We start from the raw sequence: 6,935 nt of genomic DNA, 5'->3' as shown, positions 1-6,935 counted from the left end.
CACTATTTATTGAAATAATTTACATAAAAGCATAAAAAGAACTTTGACTGAAAACTGATTTGTCTCTTTCAGGTTAAGAACTGATAACTTGTATTCAAATGTGCACTTTAGCTTGCCCAATATTAGAAATGATTTGTTCTGTCTATTTTGATTTAACTTTTTGCTTTTCAGTGTGAAAATTTTCTTTTTTAGATATTTGGAATTCAAAATGGATTTTCTATAACTGTGTTACACTAAAATGAATGAGAAGTTTTGGTATTATTATAGAACAAAAATTACTGAAAAGCTGGATAAAAACATATACTTTTTTTAAAGCTGTACTCTTAAAAATCTTAGATGATTATATTTTTGTCATTTTTTAAAAAAACAGACCCAAAGACCAATGAAACCGATTAGAAGATGCAGAAACAATTCCAGATGCACTAAACTGTCTTATTTTTGACAAAGGTGCTAAACCCATTCACTGGAAGAAATCCTCTTTTATAAATAGTGCTGGAAAAACTGGCTGTGCACATACTGAAGACTAAAGTTGGCTCTATATCTTTCACCATGCACTAAACTAAATTTGGAATGGATCAAAGATCTAAATATTAAAACAGAAACATTAAATCTGCTAGAAAATAGAATAGGTAAAAGTCTTCAAGACATTGGTGTAGGCAAAGTCTTTATGAACAAAACTCTGATTGCACAGGAACTGTCACGGTGAATCAACAGCAGAGATCTCATCTTACTGAAAAATTTTTGCACAGCAAGAGAAACCACCAACAGAGTGAAGAGACAACACAAAATGTGGGAGAAAATGTCTTCCAGCTGTTCCTCAGACAAAGACCAGTACTATCAAGATTCCCACATGATTACTATCAAGAACATATAAAGAACTCAAAAAAAATCAGTCCTCCCAAATTTAAAAACTCAATCCAAAAATGGGCATCTGAGATGAATTCATATTTCTTAGATAAAAAAAGCAAATAAATATATGAAAAAAGTGTTCAACATCACTAATCATTCAAGAAACCCAAATTAAAACAACACTGAGATTCTACCTCACCCAGAAAGAATGTCTAGTATCAAAAGAAATCAACCAATAATAAATGCTGGAGGGGGTGTGGGAGAAAAAGAATGCTTCTCTACTGTTGATGGGAGTGTATTCACACAACTGCTTGTAAATCAATGTAGAGGTTTCTCAAAAAACTAGGATTGTAGGTTCCATTTGACCCAGCTATTCCTCTTTTGAGTGTCATACAAGAATTAAAAACATCATATTACAGCAGTATATGTGCACCTGTGTTCATAGCAGCACAATTTGTAATAGCTAGATCTTGAAAACAACAAAAATGCCCATCAACTGAGGAATGGATAAAAAAAATATGGTACTTTGTATACGATGAAGTACTACTTGGCCATAAAGAAGGACAAAATTGAGACTTTCATAGGTAAATGGATACAACTTGAGACAATACTCATAAATGAAATAAATCAGACATGCATGTGTAAACATCATATCATCTCACTTGTATGAGAAGCTGCAACTGTGTGTGTGTGTGTGTGTGTGTGTGTGTGTGTGTGTGTGTGTGTGTAAAGACTGTTATACTACTGATTCCTCTGGTTAATTGAAGAAAAAGATTTGCGCTGGTACTGTTCAAACTATTGAATGCAGATGTGTTGTGCTCTGGGTGACTAATTTGGGAATGACATTGTACCTTTTGTGTACCTTTGTTCTCCTGATTATTGCATTTTTGTCTTTGTTAATGTGTTTTTGATGTTCTAAGAGCTTACTCTTTAAAGTAATGTGAAGAATTATTTTATGAAATTATTTTTCACAATGTTTATTGTCACTACTGTAAGAAAGCATAATCTGCTTTGGAAAAACTCATACATATTTGCATCATAATATAAGGATTTCTGTTGGAAATTTTAAAAATTGCAGTAAGAATGAAATATGATTTAAAAAACAGCTCATTACATATATGTAGGGAGCGTCTTCGAATAGCTGCTACTGCCCTGCCCCTCCTACCTGAGGGCATTTTGTGTGTCAGCCTATATTTCCCATGATCCTCATGTCTGCCTACATTACCCATAATCCTCTCCTGCTTACGTCATATATCTGGATGTGATGATGACCTATCAGATAACACTCTTTGCCCTCTTCCTGCCCCATTGGTCCGCCCCCACCCTATATAAGTTGTAGCCATTTTAAAAATAAACGAGACTCGATTGGAATCGCATCCTGTCTCCATCTCTCTTTTCTCTTGCCCTGCCCCCATCCCCGATCCCCTCTCCAGGTGAGGCCCATGGATTGATCCGCAGGCCAGATCACATATACAAACTTTTTAAAGAATATACAACTAAGTATATATCTCTTAAATATTTCAATTAATGTATTACACAATTAGATATATATGATGAATTATATTACTTTTCACATAATCATCAGTTTTTAATTCTATCCATGATTTTCACTGAATATTAGTGTTTAAAAATGTACACAACTTTAAAGATAAGCTATATTTTATTTTGTCCAGTGTAGATGAATATAATTCTCACTCTTATTTTTACTCCAAATTTTGAGTCTTAAAACTCATCAGAGAGTGAACCTTGGGGTGGAGTATATGGCCTGGGTCCACTGCCAGGCAGGCACCACTGCCCATCTAAATGTGTTACATTTAGATGCTTGAGGGATCCTGCCTTCACTGCCTCAACATAATTATGTGCTAGAGTGAAGCAGAAATCTAGGAAAATGAGTTCCTGCATATCCATGAGTGAACCAAAGCTAAACTGGAATGTTTCCCCAAAAAGCCCTGAAAACATTTTTCTTTCAAAAAAAACCATACCATTCTGGTTTGACTATTATCTTCTTTTGAAGTCCCGTAATGTCTCCAATGTTTTGGTTTTATTGGTTTTGTTCTTTACTGTTTTGTTCAATTTTATTATAACTGATGATATAGGCAATTCTTTTTAAGATAGCAAGAGGCATTATGGTAACCATTGTTGATCACCTTGTATTCTGTTTTTACATCATGTACTATGTCCATCCTTTTGATTTGACTGTTTTGTTATGTCACATTTAGTTTTATTCTCTTTAAAAAATGTAATAAGAACTGTGGGAGTAATAAAACCCAAAATGTATAATTGTCATTTTAAAAAGAGAGGAAAAAAAAGTGCTCTAAAGGATATAATGCATGTATATTTAAGCGTATAAGATAGATAACCATATTACTGATTTTTTGTTGGATCATTGAACAGAACTGTTTGCAGTCTCACTGTTTGAAAGTCCATTTTATATGCTTTAATTTTGTAACTTGAACAACTATTTCTAAGATGACAATATGTAATCTATTAACTAGTGATTTTCTACTGTTTATTTTTTTGAAATTCTGTATTACTTGTACCCTTTTTCTTTTTTTTTTTTTCTCCTTAAATAAAATTTTTAAAAACTATAAAGAATAGTCCCTGGATCCAAATTTAAAAGAACTATATATTTTATCTAATAGAAACAGCAGAGGAGTTATGTGAACTTTGGTTAAACATACAAAGGTTGGTGCAAATTCCAAAACTGTTGCAATACGGCTGTGAAGATAGTGGGATTCATTATGACGCCCATTCTGGTTGACTATTATCTACTTTTGAAGACCTATCATGTCTCCAATGTTTTGGTTTTGTTGGTTTTGTTCTTTACTGTTTTGTTCAAATTTTATTATAACTAATGATATAGGCAATTCTATTAGAGATAGTGGGAGGCATTATGGTAACCATTGTTGATCACCTAGTATTATGCTTTTACATTATCTATTACGTCCACCCTTTTGATTTGACTGACTGTTCTGTTATGTCACATTTGGTTCTACTCTTTTCCAAAAACGTAATAAGAACTGTGGGAGCAACAAAACCCAAAATGTGTAATTGTCATTGTACAAAAGAGAGGAAAAGAAAGTGCTCTAAACGATATAACTGCATGTATATTTAAGTGTATAGGATAGATAATGATATTACTGAGTTTTGTTGGATCACTGAACAGAACTATTTGCAGTCTCACTGTTGGAATGTCCACTTTATAAGCTTTAATTTTGTAACTTGAACAATTATTTCTAAGATGACAAAATGTAATCCATTAACTAGTGATTTCCTACTGTTTATTTTTTCTGTAAATCTGTATAGCTTGTACCCTTTCTCTGCTTTTTTTTCTTTTTTTTCTTCTTAAATAAAATTTTTTAAAAACTGTTGCAATAAATGAAAATGAATACCTGCAATATTTTGATATGAGGAAACACACAAATGAAGTTACCAAATTCTTAAATTTTCACTAAATTCTGTAAAGAAATGTGCACAAGATTATAATATGTTGTCTTATGATCCTCATTTTCTCACAGAGCAAATTTTTAAGAGCTCACATCAAACAAGTAAAAAAGTATCTAGAATATACTCTTCATGAAGTCAACAACTTAATGGGGCTCTTTCATTCAGAATATAGACAGTATTAAAATTGGAGAAAACCCTTCTTGCATTGGGCAATGTAAAATTTGTGAAAACTGCATTCTCCTCAATGCCTACAATAGTGAAGCTCTAAGAAAGTTCTATGTCTCCCATCAAAAGCCCAGAAAACATAGCTGAAGCTATGAACTATGACATTAGTAAAAATCCAAATGTAGAGAAGCTTGCTTCAAGGTATCATCCTCAGATAGCTCTGACAAGCCAGTCATTACTTACCTTATTAAATAGTCATGGACCAGACTACAAGGAACAGTAGGAAAATTCCAGTTTGTGTTCAAGTTATACCTGTTGCAGGTTCCAAAACAATTAAAGTAATTTATATTAATCCTTTGCTTCCTCAGGAGAAAATACAATGAGACTGAAAAATCAAATTTTCTGTGAAGTCCATTAAAATATATTATATCCAAAAACACATCTGTTCCAACTTCTGCAGTGTTTATGGACAGATCTGAAGAGTACACATCTGAAATGGACACATCCATTGACATTACTAAGTACTAAAAAAATTGAGACACTTGAAAATTTGGATCTGAATTTTGATGGTCACAGAACTTGAAGTTTTGGTACAGCTTCTACAAAACCATCCAAGTCACCTGGCCCAGCAAGTAATCATTCAATACCTGCCATAACAAATACACTCTTGGGCCCCAAAACAGGTACTGTCTCTGTGGCAACAACAGTAGCAGACACCTCTGAGAATTCTAGAAGTTTGTCTCAGATTCTGATGGAACAGTTGCAGAAAGAGAAACAGTTGATCATCAGTATGGAAAGTGGCCCCTGAAGAGTGCAAAAATAAAGATCAGAGACTTGGACTATATGGTGAAAATGTATCCAATTCTATGCAAGACAATGACCTAAAGACATTTGAGGCCTTACAGTTGGAAAGTTCCAAGGAAATTCAAAATGCTGATGAAGAGAAAGGTCAACACCTCCTGTGAATAACCCATGCTGGGACAGGGAGGACCCAACAAGAAGCCAACTAACCAGTCTTTCCAAAAGCTTCACAAGCTATGTGGGGTCCAGAAAGAGAAAAGTCAGGTAGCACCTCCTGTGAGCCTACAAACCTATGGACGGAAAATCACACTGCTCCTCTTCCCCGCTTCCCCACCCAAGCAACTGGTGGGTTCAGAGCATAGGCTGAATTGATAGTAACTAATGTATTGTTGGGTTGATTATGTAGGCCTGGGACCAGAGGTCTGAGCATCTCTTGAGAGGATGACAGTATGCTATATAGCAAATATGGGGGATTTCCTTCTATCTTGTCTTTTAAATCCAATACAGTTCTCACCGTTTTTGCTTCGTTCTGATTAATTGTTCTGCTTTATTCAATCTTCTGTTTTAATTGATTTTATTGCTTTGTTTTTGGCTTGATTTAGCTATGCCTGATGGAATGGATGACTATTGTGAAAATAACAGGATATACTATGTTAGCTACTGTTGTTTTCCTAGTATCCTGCTTTGAAATTCTGTACGTTTTACTGCTTTCTTTTGATTAGCTTTGTTCTGTTTTGTTTTGTTGGATTTTACTATCCTTAAATTTTTTTAAATGCTGATGACAATGATATTGCTACCAATGTGTTATGTGCTAATGACAAAAGACTAAATGTTCTAGAGGACAGAGACAATTGAAAGTAAAAACCTGAGGCTGCCGCGCCTGGCCATTGGTGTGCAGAGGAGGAGCTGGGCAGATCTGGGGTGCCCTCATCAGCCTCTCTGCATGTCTGGAGGACTCTGGATATCTCCGCCCAGACTGTTGGAGTTCCCCCAGGCTTCCAGGTGCAGTGAAGGGGAGAGGTGGGTTCGAGGCTTCCACATCAGCCTCCCCATTCCGGTTACACTTGGAGAACTGCTGAGCTCCTGACGGGTGGGCGGGCCCACACTATCAGCCTAGCCCAGCCTGTTTTGCTGCCCCGCCTGGCCATCGGTGTGCAGAGGAGGAGCTGGGCGGATCTGGGGTGCCCTCATCGGCCTCTCCGTGTGTCTGGAGGACTGTGGATATCTCTGCAAGCAGGGAGGGACCACAGGTTCCTGAGGCACAGTGGCCTGTGGTGAGTACCTTAACTCACGTGCAATTGAAGAATTGTGGAGCTTCCAAGGGGCAGGTGGGCACACAGTGTCCCTGAGGCCCAGCTTGTCTGGAACTGCGGAGTTCTGAGCAGGTAGAGGAGGGCCATTGGTTCTGTAGGCCCAATGGCTTGGGGTAGCGTGGTGCCAGAGTCTCAGTAGCTCCAAAAATAAAAGGGGATTTTCAACAGATCCTGAGGAAGCTTTCAAATAACACTTGAAATACAGAAATATAGGAAAATGACAAAACGAAAGACCAAATTACAACCTCAAACCTCCAGCCCATCTCAAGAAACCCTAGGAGAGATGTACATAGAAGAAAATATATCCCATCCACCTCATATATCGGACACAATAGCTACTGAAATTGACAAGCAACTCCA

At 36.3% G+C, this 6,935-nt stretch overlaps 1 pseudogene; it reads left to right on the top strand.

Moving 5' to 3' along the window:
* Positions 1–2,737: 2,737 nt before the first annotated feature.
* Positions 2,738–6,117, top strand: LOC100724686 (little elongation complex subunit 2-like; annotated as a pseudogene).
* Positions 6,118–6,935: the final 818 nt, after the last annotated feature.

The sequence above is a fragment of the Cavia porcellus genome, unplaced genomic scaffold (assembly GCF_034190915.1).
Source record: "Cavia porcellus strain 051 isolate PalLab524CR breed Dunkin Hartley unplaced genomic scaffold, mCavPor4.1 scaffold_8, whole genome shotgun sequence".
In the NCBI taxonomy this organism is placed as follows: Eukaryota; Metazoa; Chordata; class Mammalia; order Rodentia; family Caviidae; genus Cavia; species Cavia porcellus.
The sequence above is the reverse complement of the archived record's forward strand: the minus strand, read 5'-3'. Positions and strand labels throughout refer to the sequence as shown.